Raw genomic sequence first — 15414 nt, 5'->3', positions numbered from 1 at the left:
AATTGCAAGGGACTGGGTCTACATGAAATTTTTTTTTAGAGAGAATAAGGAATAGAAATGTGTAAGCTTACATGACAATCAATTGCAACTTTAGAGAACTTAAATCTTTACCCACATAAGTCATCACCAGAGCCTAGATTTAAGTTCTAAATTGCAACTGATTGTTATGTAAACTTATATACTGCCATATAAGCCTGAGGTCCATAGTTTGGATCTCCAGTACCCATGTAGGAAGCCAGGCAATTTACCACACATCAGTATTCCCTGTGTTCTCAACTGGCAAGCCAGGAGAGCCGAACAGAAAGTTCCACATTCAGTGGTTTCATGAAGGACCCTCTCTAGGGATGTAAGTGAAAAAGTAATAATGAAGGTGGCCTGGAGGCCACCCTTGGAACACAGCACACACCTTTCCACACCTCTGCCCATCCCCCCACAGTTATGGACAGAAACCAACCAAACAAACAAATAACAACAACAACAACAATATTCAAATCTAGCAGGTTCATGTGGGCAGCAGATCAAAAATTATCTAAGAATACTCAGTGTGTGGTGGCAAACCTCTATAGTCCTAGAACTCAGAAAGTTTGTAGAGAAAAATTGGGAGCTCAGCTGTATAGCATGTTTAAGGCCACCCTGGGCTACAGGACACTCTTTCAAAACATCCAACTGCCTTTCCTCCCTTTCTTCACCCGATTTCACTTTGAATAACAAAATAATAGCTGAAATCTGAGTAAATTAGCTTTGTGGCTTATTGAATTCCATTCTTCCACATCTCTGATACAGGGGTTAATCCCTGACCCAGGAAGGAAAGTGGTAACCAACAGAAATACAGAGTTCCTCTAGGCAGCCACTTTGCAGCCAGTAGGAGACAGTGTTGAGTTTAAAAACCCCTCACACAAAATCACTAGGTAAGTTGTCTAGCTGACATTGCACTGTGATGTGTGATCTAGAAATGTGTTAGGTAACAGTCATAGCTATCTTGGGGCCACAGAGTAGGTGTAGGTTTTCTGGTGCTGTGTTTCATCTGTGAAGGGATTTCACCTGGCTGGTATGTGTGTCTTCCTACTGTGATACATGAATATGCAAGATATTAAACAAAGATGACCCACCCCCCAGAGACAAAGGGTATTGAGAAGTAGCTAGTGGCCATGGCTTCTGCTCTTCCCTTAGCAGTTGTTTTTCACCCATCTTTGACTTCAGACTGAGGGCTTAGACGATGGTAAACTGGCATATTCCCACTTCTCATACCAGGAAATATGTGGGCATACTTAGTACTACCCAACTTTGAAACTAGTAATATGAAGCGCTCAGAAAGTAAGGTCTAAAGACAATTGAAGATCACCTTCCTAGGGCCTGGCAGATAGCTCAACTAGTAAAATACTGAGTAAACAGGCAGAAAGGCCTGTGTTCAGACAACCAAGACCTATGTGATAAGCATGATAGGGTCAGCCTACAATGATAGCTCTCATGAGGCATAGACAGGAGGATCCCTGGGGCTCATAGCCAACTAGTTTTGATGAATCTGTGAAATCTGTATGCAATGAGAAACATGGTCTCAAAGAATAAGAAAGGAAGTTACCGGACATTGACTTCTGGACATACATAGGCACACACACACACACACACACACACACACACACACACACACACACACAGTGTCACCTTCAAAACAGATACACCCTTGCCACAAACCACTTTTCTCTCTAAATAGGATGCACAATATAGATTTTGTCAAAATGATGATCAGCAAGAACTCCAGACACCACTGCACATACTGAACTATTGGCTTTCTCTAAGCCTAATTCATCCACGTTCAGATAGCCAAGGTGTTTTTACACTACACTAATTTTAGTTGCTTGATTTAGCTACATAATTACATTTCTAGATAACGACAGCAGACAGAGTTTGGCAGAGAATTCAATTATTTAAGGCTGGAGGTTTGGCCATCTTGACAAGGTTTCTCTGTAATTGATTCACGTGCATCGGAGTGGCCATGTTGTGCAATCCCGAAAGCCCCTTGAACAGCTGCACACTGACCCATTTTATATGAGTACCTGATAATGTTTCTAACTTTAGCTTCTGACCATGACTTTCAAAACCAGATTTCTGAGAAGTTAGCAGGAAGGACAGACACATCACCACATCATCATGAGATGGGTATGTTTTTAGTTGGCTTCCTGTTGACAATCATGACCTAAAGACAGACACTGGACAGTGCTGAGGAAAGGTCCTAGGAACACTGAATTTTGGCTCTCCAGTATTATAAAGTGCAAAAGCTGTGATGTCAGAAGGCAGGACGCCCAATTTATTGATTTAGGGTATAAACTGACATATTTACATCATGATTACACAGGTCCAGAAGAGTCTGAGGGCAAACTTCTGCATGTGCTTTGAAAACTGGGCGATTGTATAAATGTGACAGACAGAACAAAATTGGGGCTGGAGAGATGGCTCAGCAGTTCAGAGCACTTGTTCTTACAGAGGACCCAGAGTATATCCCTAGCACCCACAGAGTGGCTCACAATGTTCCCCAATTCCGATTCTTTTGTTCTTTATAACCACCAAACATATACATGGTATACATACATGCAGGCAAATACTACACATTAAAATAAAAAAATTAATAACCAAATATAGTGTATTATATGGATTATTCATGCATATACACACAGTTCTTTTGAAGAACCTGCTAGTTCAAGCTACATTGGAATGGCAATGTGTCATATAAGGAGCAGACTGACACATATTTACAGATTATACATATGGTATTGTCTTTCTTCTATTTTAGGAAACTGTGTTGCAAAATATTTGCTGTCTCTGTCTATCTTCTTTCATCTCTCTAAACCTAAAGGCTAAATTTTTGGTGAGGGATTCTTTTTACTTTCCCTGCTAGGAAAATTAGCATCAAACGAGATGCTAAAAATTAGGATCGAATCCTATCCACCTGCCAGCCTTTACAGGCTGCACATGTAGATTCTTCTCTATCCCAACCACTGCTAGTCCCGACCACAGTGACCCCCACTGTCTATGATTCTTATTTTCCACTTACATATTATCCTGGTATGGTTGTAATCCCTGCAGTATTCTAAGCCAATAACAAAAAGTGTGAATGAATGACCACTATTAAGTGAATTATATGAAGCCTCTTTTGTTTCTAATAACTGCTTAATTTTTCCAAAGTACATCTTATATTAATGAGCTATGATTTTTTTCTTGGTTCATTTACTAGACAATATGCTATGTTTTGTGTAGCACCATACTCTGCAGAGCTTGGCATAGATATTTGGTGAGGTTATGTGTCCAACATGCAATATTAAGCTCATGATAAAATCTGCAAACTTATAATCATAAAAACAGACAATGAGATAATAAAATACAGAAAAAAGATGTTGCAGAGTGGCGGAAAGCACAACCACCTGCCCCCGATGCCTTGTATTCGAAATGAAGGGCCACATAGTGTTGACCGTCCTGGGTCTCCCTAGATATAAAGTAAGTCTAAGCATATATGTGACAAATGTCTCTGGTGAATGCCCTATTCTCTGATTTGGAAGCATTTAATACTGGCTCCTGGAGCACTCAAAAGCACCCAGGGACATGGGCAAATGAGTGACTGTGGCCTGGTTTTATACGACTTTATTAAGAGGCATTGAAACTTACACATCCTTGGGTTTTCCTGGAGCACAGAATATTTTTCTCCCTTAAATGCTTTCAACTGCTTAAAAGTGTAAAATGGGCCAGGCATGGTGGTGCCTGCCTGTAATTGTAGAAATCTGGAAGCTTGATATGGAAGATTATAATTTCAAGGCCAGGGAGAGGGGAGGTGGAAGGGAGGGAGGAAAGAGAGAGTGAAAACACCTGTCTAAGAAAGAAAGAAGGAGAGAGAGAGAGAGAGAGAGAGGCAGATAGACAAGCAGAGACAGAGAGACAGATAGAGACAGAGAGAGAGAGACAGACACATACACACACACACACACACACACACACACAGAGAGAGAGAGAGAGAGAGAGAGAGAGAGAGAGAGAGAGAGAGAGAGAGGCAGAAAGGCAAGACAAGATAAAGTGTCAGCTGAAGGTCAAGCCCTATATGTCCTAAGGACTGTGGTGAGCAGTAGATATCCCCCAAGAGACTAAATGTAGCCCAGAGAAAAGATGAGGATGGCATCCCAACACTGTGAAAGAGCTGATATTTGGAATTGGAGTGTATAAGTGTTGGTGTTTGGTGCTTCTTGAGAGTCTAGAGGACTCAGACATAATGGGGTCTACTTCCACTTTGTTGTCTGAACCATGACTCTGACCTTGGAAGGAGCAGTGTCTTTCCTAAGGGAAGCTGTGTCTACATCAGCCTTCCCAGCACCTCTTGCCAGATTTCCCCAAAGAAGATAAGACTCAGGTACCATGGATTAAACACCCAAAATAAACCCTATAAAAATCAGTTCTGCTTTGTTGTTGAACAAATTCGATTGTACTATGTGTTAACTGCTTTTCTTATCCTTTAGAGACCAAGCATGTGTGTGTCACCACATGGACTCCCACAGTTGACTGAATTACACCATTCCTTTCCAAGCAAAATTGAGCAACAGAAGACCTCTTAGGGAAGCCAAAGTTGGTCATGATATTGTTTTTGAACCTGGCCATATTCAACTTTTAATGTCCACCAGATAAAGCACTTTGCCCCCTTTTTCTCTTCTCTCTCTTTTGTTCTTCCTTCCCTTTCTGTTTCTTTCCCTTCTTTTGTATACAACCTGAACCTATTACCTATATGAATAGCTAATTACCTATATGAATACTCCCATGTTTCAAGCTTCCTTTCAAACTTACTGACAAAAAAAATCCCTTGTTTTTCATTTCTTCCTCCTTTCCTTCTTTCATGGTTAACTTTACTGGCCTAAGTAGAAGGTCACATTTTCTGCAAAGCATTCTCTATCACCACATGCAGAAATCATTTACCTTCTTCCTTTGGAATTAACTTAGTGTTACACTTAGTTCCATTCCAGAGTTGGCACATTGGATCATGACTCGATGGGTGATTAACCAGGAGTAGTATGTGCTTGAACAAAAATGGTGATTCAATAGGCCTTAGGCTATTGCCTAGTGGTTAGAGATTCTGCCTGCTATGTACAAAGCCCTGAGTTTTATCCCTAGCACCACCCAAACCAGGTATGGTGGTGTATACCTGTAAATCTAATGTTCAAGAAGTAGAGACAGAAGGTTCTCTACTTCTGCTTAGAGATAAATGTATGGACATCCTTGGTCAGGATTCAATAAAGGAAATCTATCTCAAAAAAAAAAAGAAGGCAAATTAGTGATTACATAAATACAATATCCTATTATATTTTGCAGAATAATATCCTGAATACATGTAAGCAAAATGGAGAGTCTGTCTCTCAGGAAACTAAGATCTATCTGTAGCTCCAAAATCATCTCAGTGGATTCAGGGATATCATGGCTCATCAGACAAAAAGGGAGTTTCAAAGTTGTGGGGCTGGTATCAGAGGTTGGCTCTGTTATCATCTCTTCCAGGATGACACATTTTGTCTGGAACCCTCATCTCCACAGCAGTAACACACGAGTGCCTATACCTTCCCACAGGTGTGCTGAGGCAGTGGAATGACATGTGGGACAGGGGTGTCCCTGGCACTTAAAGCGCTCTCTGAAGTACTAACTTTATTTTTACCTCTTTCTTTGGAGTGTCTTTAACATGTCTCTGAAGGGTATCTTCTCATCTGTGGTTCTCGCAGCAGATCTGTGTCTTGAATGGCCCCTCAATGTGGACATCAAGACCTCCATTGGCATATTCATTCAGCTGCCTCTGCTTCACATACCTGCTTTCACAGATGCGCCAGCCCCGGCAGGCCTGTCCTCCCTGTGGCTCAGGACAGCAATGCATTTGGCTCAACACAGAACCACACAGATTCTTATACCACTGATGAGGTTTTTTTTTCTTTTTGTTGAAACAGGGTCTTGGGGAACACAGGCTGGCCTCAAAATCACCATGTATCTGAGGGTGGCTTTGAACTCCTGGTCCTTCTGCCTCTACCTTCCAAGTGCTAGGATTAAAGGCACACATTACCACCCATAGTATACATGGTTCAAGGGATTGAACCTGGAGCTTTCTGGATGCTAAGTAATCACATTATCAACTGATTCACATTCCTAGCCAAATGGTTTCTTTTTTCAACTTGACAACACAGTTCTCTAGCGCAAACCTTGTAGATGGTAATATTCTATCACAATGTGGAAAGTTTGGCTCTTTTTATCAGATCTTCTAGATAGTATCCCTGTTTTTTAGTTTTATAATCTATTCAGCTGAGATCCCAAAACATCTTAGTTGATTTGTCCTAGGGCAGGAAACATATGGCTGGAATTTCCATTCAGGGAAGCTACATTTGGTCTTCCTTGCTTTCTCTTCCATGGTTTGGTTTTCCCCGTGGCTATATGCCCTGTTGATTATTAAGAAGCAGCTATTTCTACCTGCCAGCTCGTCCAGAAGGACCACATTCAGAGAGCAGCTGGAACCAACAGAGATAAATGTGACTCACCACCAGACGTTTTAGTTCTGCCCAGTGAAGGTAGAAAGGCTTGCTTGGAAGAGCTGAATACCATATAGACCTCAGCATCAAATTCCTCGACTTATGTTATGTTTACATTCTTGAGTGCCAATGATCTAAAGATTAATGAGTTACTTCTCAGAAAGGAGGAGATGGGATCCAGGATATGATACAGCACAACACCTGAATCAGAGCAACTTCAAATAGTAGACTAAGGAAGGAAGCTCTTGACAGAAAAGCCTCCCCAGACCATGGGCAGCACATACTAGGCTAGAAAACAGCACTTCCTCTGGTTGCAACTCTCTCCATCATCAATGAAGATGCTCTTTCAATAGCATCATCAGTGGAGGACTATGTCAGAAGAGGTTACATCCAGGAAACGAGGCCACATCCTAAACCCCTATTATTAATACTTTTCAATTTAAACACATGAGTGAGTTCATTATGAGTGTTAGCTATTTTATTATTTTTGTACATATTTGTCTTTATGTGCCTATAGGAGGTTATCTTTACCATATGCACACAGGGACCCACAAAGGTCAGAGGGAATTAGATGTCCTAGAAGTGGAGATACAGTAGGTTGTGCATTGACTGATGTGGGTGCTGAGAACTGAACCCAGGTCCTCTGTAGGAGCAATAAGCACCTTTAACCCTTTAGGCATCTCTCCATCCACAACATGGTAACTATTCTTGGTGCCTTGGTATCTATTCCTTCACTACCTAGCATTCCTCATCACACTAGATCACCTCATGGGACACACTATAGTCTACATCATTCTAAGTTTCTGTCCCTCAGAATACCCATCGCATGAGAATATGGTTAGTAATTCTAACTTACAGAGTGGTAGAGGATTTAGTGGGTGTGTGTATGCTTACACGTGTGCATACATGTGCACATTTGCACTGTGTGAATGTTCCATGGCAGATGTGTGGACATCTGACCAAACCCTTGAGTACTCAGCTTTCAGTACTTTTGCCTTTTGTTTAAGGCAGTGTCTCTCAATCAGTGGCCTAGAGCTTCATCATGTTGGCCAGACTAGCTAGCTTGTGAGCTTCACAAATCCCCCTGTCTCTCTCTCCCTTCTCACCAACCTAGAATTACAGATGTGTGCCATAATGCACAGTTTTTTATATGGGGTTTATGAACTCAAATTACAGGTCCCCATTCCTGTGAAGCAAGCACTCTATTGACTGAGACAATTCCCTAGCCTTAGGCTATGGTTTAATCATGAACCACATTCTAAAGTGTTTAACTGGAGGACTGTCCAATAGCGGTAGCCCCTGCTACTGGTTATTGTCATAATGAGAGCAGAATGAGCAGCAACTGGTTTGGTCCACTAAGTGAGTGATCACAAAATTCTCTTGCTAACTGGCTAATTTTCCAGTGCTCCCTGGTTAAATAAAGTGTGCTTATGAGTTCATATTCATGCCTTAACTCCACATGCTACTTTCTTCTATCTCCCAAATGAAAAATCAAAACACACATGTTAACAAAAGATATGTGTATAGCTTCTATACATGATGAAGAGCTTTAAAAACAAATTATGATAAAGTAAGTTTACGTGATAGTTTCATGAAATAAATAATGCATTTAAAACAGGATCAAACCAAAGAATCTGGGACAACATGTCACTCTCCCTAGTAGTATTTCCCCATCTCCCGAAATGTTTAGGAAAATGCACAAAGAACATTCCAGAAGGCCTATCCATGAGGACTCCCCTAATGATCTTTAGAAGTTTGAGCCCCCAGCAGTGCAGATAACACAAGCTTCTCTTGGTTCATTAAGCGCTTCTTGACCTGATTCTCCTCTGAAAGCCAGACTGACTGGCTGAATGAGCAAATCTAAGAATATCAACCCCTCCACCATCTCTGCTGAGATCAACAATGCTTCAGGAACTGACCTCTGACCTGTCTGGGGATGAATGGCAACTGGGTTGGAGAATTAGTTGACCTTGCTTGAGGCAAGCAAATATTCCCTGGAGACTCTTCCATACGGACTGAATAATCAGCTGCTCCTAGCACATTCTTTGGTGCCCTGTCCATATCCTCTGCCTTCTGTACTGCAGGTGCCTGTAGAGGCTGGGCACAGAGAATGATTCAAATAGCTGTATTCTCCAGCTCTGGGAATGAAGCTGCTCCATCCCAGCCTCATACAGCTGACAAATGGACTGAGCCACCTGGGCTCCACTTTCTGCTCTGAAACTCGAGCAGGTCTGGAATCTTCAAAATAATACCCTGCATGGCAGAGGCATGTTGGCTGTTCTCTGTCCAAATGATCAGTGGTCAAGAAAGTAAATTTTGCCATGTACTCTCTCTCTCTCTCTCTCTCTCTCTCTCTCTCTCTCTCTCTCTCTCTCTCTCTCTCTCTCTCTCTCTCTCTCTCTCCTTTCTGTTCCCTTCCTCCTTCCTTTCTCTCTAAGATTCTAAATGACTGCTAGCATTCAAACATATTTGAGAAGTCTTATAAGACAGAAAAACTGCTTGACTTTATTTAATACAGACTTTCCAAACAGATCTAAAACCAAATATGTCATTCTTACCTCGATTTAGCAATCTACCTGTCTAGCTGCTGTCAGTCTCTCATCCTATCCATCCATCTGACAATCCTTCTACTTAGCCATTCTTCTTTTTCTTTTCCTTCTTCTTCTTCTCCTTCTTCTTTTCCTTCTTTTCCTTCTTCTTCTTCTTCTTCTTCTTCTTCTTCTTCTTCTTCTTCTTCTTCTTCTTCTTCTTCTTCTTCTTCTTCTTCTTCTTCTTCTTCTTCTTTTCCTTCTTCTTCTTTTCCTTCTTCTTTTCCTTCTTCTTTTCCTCCTCCTCCTCCTCCTCCTTCTTCTTCTTCTTTTCCTCCTCCTCCTCCTTTTCCTCCCCCCTCTCTCTCTGCCCCCAGCCCCTCCACCTACCCACCTTATCTCATCTCCCACCCAATTATCTCCTTTCTCAGCCATCCACCTACCCATCTTCCCTCTCTCTCTCTCTCTCTCTCTCTCTCTCTCTCTCTCTCTCTCTCTCTCTCTCTCTCTCTCTCTCCCTCCCTCTCTCTCTCTCTCTCTCTCTCTCTCTCTCTCTCAAACACACACACACACACACACACACACACACACACACATCTACCTATTCACGTACTCACCCATCCGTTCATCTGCTCACCTATCAACTCATCTATCCAGTTCTGTTCACTCTCTGCCACCTGTCAGTGAAGAGTTATTGACATTCCCAGTGCTAGCTTTCTCCTTCCCTTTCCTTCAGCTCTTCAGGCCCCTGAGCCACACTGTCACTATCATGAAGTCAATGCTTTTTGCTAGGACTCCATCCTCAGTCCTGCCCATCATTCTCTCAGCTCATATTCCCCATACCACTGAAGTAGAGTTTGCCATATTAAATGCATTCCTGAAAAGAAAACCGTGACAAGATTGGGGATATGACAAAACACAGGACCAGCCTGTGTCAGAGCTGGGCCCTGAACTAAAACAGATAGACAGCACCTCACTGTCAACAACCGTGAAAGCCATTCTTGGCATATGGTATCTATTAATCTGTTGTAAGAGCCATGGGCCTAGGCCAAGGTGAACATGAATGGACTCTGCATTCTCAGCCCTCAGCTTCTCATTCAACCTCAACCACTCTCATGATAATTACATGTTAACACACTGCTATGGCAAAGGTGAACAGAGGACGTCCATGCTCACAGACAAGTTGACCTTTACCATTTTGCTGACTCTTCTGAAGCTGAAAATCAGCTGCTAACAGCAGGCCATCCAATGCACCTGAGAGAGAAGTCAATGCTAGAAAACAGTAAGAAAGCATTGTCCTGGAAGAAGAGAGCCATCACAAGAATGACACCCTAGGAAGGCATCCTCACATGCTTGTCCAACCTACAACCTGTGGGCTCGTGTGGCTGAGGACAGCTATGAATGCAGCCCCTCACAAAATTGTGGGCCTACTTAAAATGTGAGATTTGGTTTTCTGCAATTAATATTTCTTTTTGCAATTTAATCACATGGTTCCCAAGCATGGACATTGTAAATGACAACACATGTCACAAGAAGTGAATGTGTGAGTAGACTTGCAACTGGAGGTGTACAGGTTGGCACAAATCAATTCTTTTTTTTCTCAGTATGGCTCATTGGAGCCAAAAGCTTGGCTAGCTCTGCTTTAGGTCTCCCTGGGAGATGTTGTGGCTCCATTGATAGTCCTTAATTTTTTTCCCCATAGTAACTTCTTCCCTGGGGCTGAAGCAATGATTCCCAGTTCTTATTTGTCATCCATGGGCCATTTGAATATTTCCATCTTCATCCCAGAAAATTGTACATCACTAAGGAAATTTCCATGTCACTCACTGTATGTGTGTAATGTCTGCTCCTTCTGAGATTCACCTGTGGACTCTAGAGCAGTCTTCCGATTTGATGTAAGATTTTTAGATTACAGATTTTAGAAAGACTGGGTGTATACAGAATGAGATACTATAATTGTGACTCACATGAATGAGCCAGATGGGCAACCTTCTGTGAGTGAGACTAGGCTGATGTGCTTGCAGGTCCTCTGCCTCTGAGGACCCAGAGCTTCTACTTGGAAGGTCCATCCACAGTTTGACAGGGGTAGGAATTCAAGGTGGTAAGAAAGCTGATACAATCTAAAATTGCCTTGGAGGGGAGTCTCAAGGATGGACTGTCTAGATCAGGTTGGCTTGCTGGTATATCTGATAAATTGTCTTGATTATGCTAACAAATATGGAAATTCTAAAAGGGCCATCTCCATTCCCTAGGTTTGGTTCCTGGACGCCATAAAGAGAACAAATGTGCTGAGCACAAGTGGGCGAGCATCCCCTTTCTTTCTGCTCTCAGATGTGGATGTGACTGAGTGTGTCAAGAATCTGATGACTTCAGTATCCCAAAGAAATGGACTATAACCTGAAAGTGTGAGCCAAATAATCCCTCCTCTTAAGTCACTTTTGTCAGGAGATGTAGTCACAGCAACATCAAGCAAAACTAAAAACAAAAGCACCATGGGGAGGGACTAGGGTACGCCTTCCTTCTGACAGAATGCTCCCTTCAGCTTCAGGCTGGATAACAGTATAATCAAACCAGAGAGAAGAGGCAAGCATCTCAGGACACTCACCCAGTCACATGAGGGACGCGTAAGAAGGATACATGCTTGTGTTCACAACTCGTGCAGTACAGACTCAGGACAAGACATAGAAACCAGGTGCCCAGAGCTACTTTCTACTGGGCTGGCTGGCTTGGACTCCACTGGAGATTAGCTGGACATTGTCTCCTCAATGTCATGGCTAGGCAGCTGGTGGGAAGCAAGAGCCTCTGACAGGTGGGATTCCAACTTCCCAGATTAGCAGTGTCCTTCTGGGATACACTGGGGACATCAGAGGCAGAGCCACCCTGAGTGGCCTCATTTCCTCTATGGCTCTTACATTACAATCTATTTTTAGATCATTTCTAACAAGCCATGGACACTATTTATTATTTGCCAGGCACCTTCTAACCTTCTTGTTTATTAACTCATTTAATCTTAATAACAACTCTATAAGCTAAATCCTGTAACTAAACCTATATATCTGTTAGAGACACTGAGCAGAGAGAGGTTATATAACTCACTCAAAGTTTCCAAAAATCTCAAGAAGGTAGGTGTGTGTGTGTGTGTTTCCTTAAGATATTTAATTTACTCATTAAAAAACCTAATTTTCTATCATAACGACAATGTATAATATATGTATTGACTGTGAACTTAGAGAGTGGTGCCAGGGTCTGACCCTAGCACTTCCCATCTGTGTTGCCCTTGACAAGTTACTTAACCTCTTTGAAACTCAATTAATTCTCTTATATACTGAGAGTGAGCCTATTCTTAGGTGAGGTGTTCACTAAAGAATATAACTATGTATTTAACAACTCCTGGGTATCAGTCCATTTTAAAGTATCAAAGCCAAGATCTTAGTATGACCCTGTGTGTTTACAACCTAAGTAGAATATCAGGACTTTAAGTGACTACTCATGCAATAATCTTTCCTGAACCAATTAATCCTCATTTTTGCTCGAATTGGGCTCCTTCCCTCACAACTAACATATTTCAGAATCTAAAAATGGCTGGGAAATACAGCAAACCCATACATTTGAAAAGGGAAGTTGGGTGGGCCAGTGGTGGAGCACACCTTTAGGTCCAGCACTTGGGAGGAAGAGGCTGGTAGAGCTTTGAGTTTGAAGGGCATCCCGGGTGTTCAGACTGAGTTCCAGGACAGCCAGGGCTACACAGAAAAAAACAAAAACCAAACCAAACCAAACCACACCAAAACAGCAAATTGGGCCCAAATCAATCAATCAATCTATCTATCTATCTATCTATCTATCTATCTATCTATCTATCTATCTATCATCTATCTATCTTCTATCTATCTCATCTACTTACCCTCCCTAACCTATCTTCTTCTATACCCCTATCTATATCTGCCTATCATTTATGTGTATGCAGATGTGTGTGTATACGTGTCATATGTGAGCAGTGTCTAAAGGACAGAAGTCAATTCTGAGTGTCATTCCTCAGGCACCCTCTGCCTTGTTTTGGAGACAGATTCACTCAGGAGTCCCATATTCTCCTGATAAGGCTAAGCTGGCTCACTAGTAAGCCCCAAGGTCTGCAACTGGATGTACCACCAATTCCTGGATGTACCACCATGCCTGGCTTTTTAAAGTGTGTTGTAGGGATCTTAGTCTGATCCTCAAACCTATATGCCAAGCACTTTACCTACTGTGCCATCTCTCTAGCCCTAGCTCATTTTTAAATGCAAAATTGATTTACATATACATATATATTATATGTATAACATATAATATATACATATATATGTATATATTATAGACTTTAAGCTGGTTTTGAACTTACAATTGTTCTGCTTCCCCATAGAGCACTGGGAGTCTAGACCTATGTCACCCATACCCTTGGTGCAAAAACTTCCATAGAACTCAATGTATATAGGATACAATTCACATCACCAGAAGACTTTGATTCAATATTTCTAACAATTTCACACCTCAGCAGTACCCAGTACTGAGAGGGCTGCTTTCTATACAGAAGAGCCCTGGAACCACTCCAGGCTACATAAATGATATGTCTCATCTTCAATATCGCAGCTGTCTGACTCCTGGTCCTCTCTTCCTTTTCCTGGGTACCACTGAGGAGCTTGTTCCTCATTCATGTACCCACATAATATACCAGCTTTATTCTCAAAGCTCAAAGCTCCCAGAAGGGATCTGTGGGCAGTAAATGAGAATTCCAAAATATCCTTCTGGAGAAGGGCCACTGCTTTAGGGCTATGTCATACCGATGGCACAATTTCCCCTCTATTTTTTCCCAGGCATATAAACATTGACAGAAAACAGATGCCCCTCTGTCCATATATCTTCAAATAATGCCTAGCATGGAGGGTTGCCTGTCTCTTCGACAGATGCTAGGAAGCTCACACCTGGCATAGGTTCCAGCAGTTCTGCATACCCAGTCATCACAGGCAGGTCTGAGCTCAACAATCAGCACTTCAGAATATATCTCTCTATCTGCTTTCATCTCCCTCAACTAACTGCTCAGGTGGAGCTTCACGGAGTCCAGGATATACATTTGGTTCAGGATTACCATGCAGATCTTACCTCCCTGGAGACTTCATGACTGGCCTCAATGCGCCTTTTAGGACCAAAATAGAACAAGGGGCTGAAAGGGAACTAAAGGATTTAAAATTAGAATGGAGAAAGAAAGAGCAAAAGGAAGGAAGGAAGGAAGGAAGGAAGGAAGGAAGGAAGGAAGGAAGGAAGGAGGAAAGGAAGGAAGGAAAGAAAGAAAGAAAAAACCAAAACCTTGGCTCTGGAATAGTCTGCCTTAATCACTTAAAAGTCAGCAATGGTGTCCACTTTGAATATAGTGGGTTCCCATATGTCTGTTCCCTCCCACTGGGACCCAACATTTGCTATAGCTTTTTATCATGCTGGCTAGCGGCATGTTCATCTGCCTGCCTTGCAGAGCAGCCTTGGTGTTATTTTTATGATGACTGGAAGTCTTCTTTTCATGTTGCACTCCACCAGAACTCTGGAGCACCACACACCTGTTCTACACAGAACACAGGAGGAGATAGAGATGGGTCTCATGGAGGGAGGGGTCAGGTGGCCATTCCTGCCTGCTCTGAAAAGCCAAATGAATAGGCAAGAAGCTGACAGAAGCCCTGAGGTATCTTTTCTGCCTTTGAGACTATCTTATGTGCCAGCACTTTGTTTAACCAACACTCTTTGTGTTCACAGGTTTGTTGAGGGCAGCAAGGATTCAGATTTGTTTTAAAATATGAGTCAGTTTAGTCTCACAGTGACCAAACATGAGTACCCTAGCTCCTGTGATTGGTTCAGTCTCACAGTGACTGAGCTTGAGTACCATAGCTCCATTTTTGCTGGTGAGAAAAACAGAGCATGCACTTAAGGGAAAATGGCACCCTTGGGCTCATAGGTGAAACTCTTCAACTACATTGTATTCTAAGTGTTACTGTCATTGCCTATTGATCACTGTTGCCCACAGCAACTCCTGCCCTCCCACCATAGCCACCATTACTACCATCTTGACCTCACTATGAGCACCTCAACCCTAATTTCTATCTCCATCATCACCTACTAATACATCATTCCACTACTGCCATGAACATCGTCACCTACAACCAACACCACCTCTGACTCCAGTATCACCTTCTATGACATCATAGCCACCATCACCACCATCTCAGTCTTACCACAAGCTGCTCAACCACAGTCACCATCATCAATCTGCTGTCCCATCCATGATCAACAAGAGGGTGTTGGCCTGCATTTCCTCGACCATACTCTTTGAAACCTCT

General features: G+C 42.3%; 1 protein-coding gene across 2 annotated transcripts in view; it reads right to left on the bottom strand.

Annotated features, from left to right (window-relative positions):
- Positions 1–15414, bottom strand: part of Rbfox1 (RNA binding fox-1 homolog 1) — a 368464-nt gene that overhangs the window by 338948 nt on the left and 14102 nt on the right. The gene's annotated exons all lie outside the window — the stretch shown is intronic.

Source organism: Apodemus sylvaticus, chromosome 10, assembly GCF_947179515.1.
Source record: "Apodemus sylvaticus chromosome 10, mApoSyl1.1, whole genome shotgun sequence".
In the NCBI taxonomy this organism is placed as follows: Eukaryota; Metazoa; Chordata; class Mammalia; order Rodentia; family Muridae; genus Apodemus; species Apodemus sylvaticus.
This window is presented reverse-complemented; position numbering and strand designations above follow the sequence as displayed.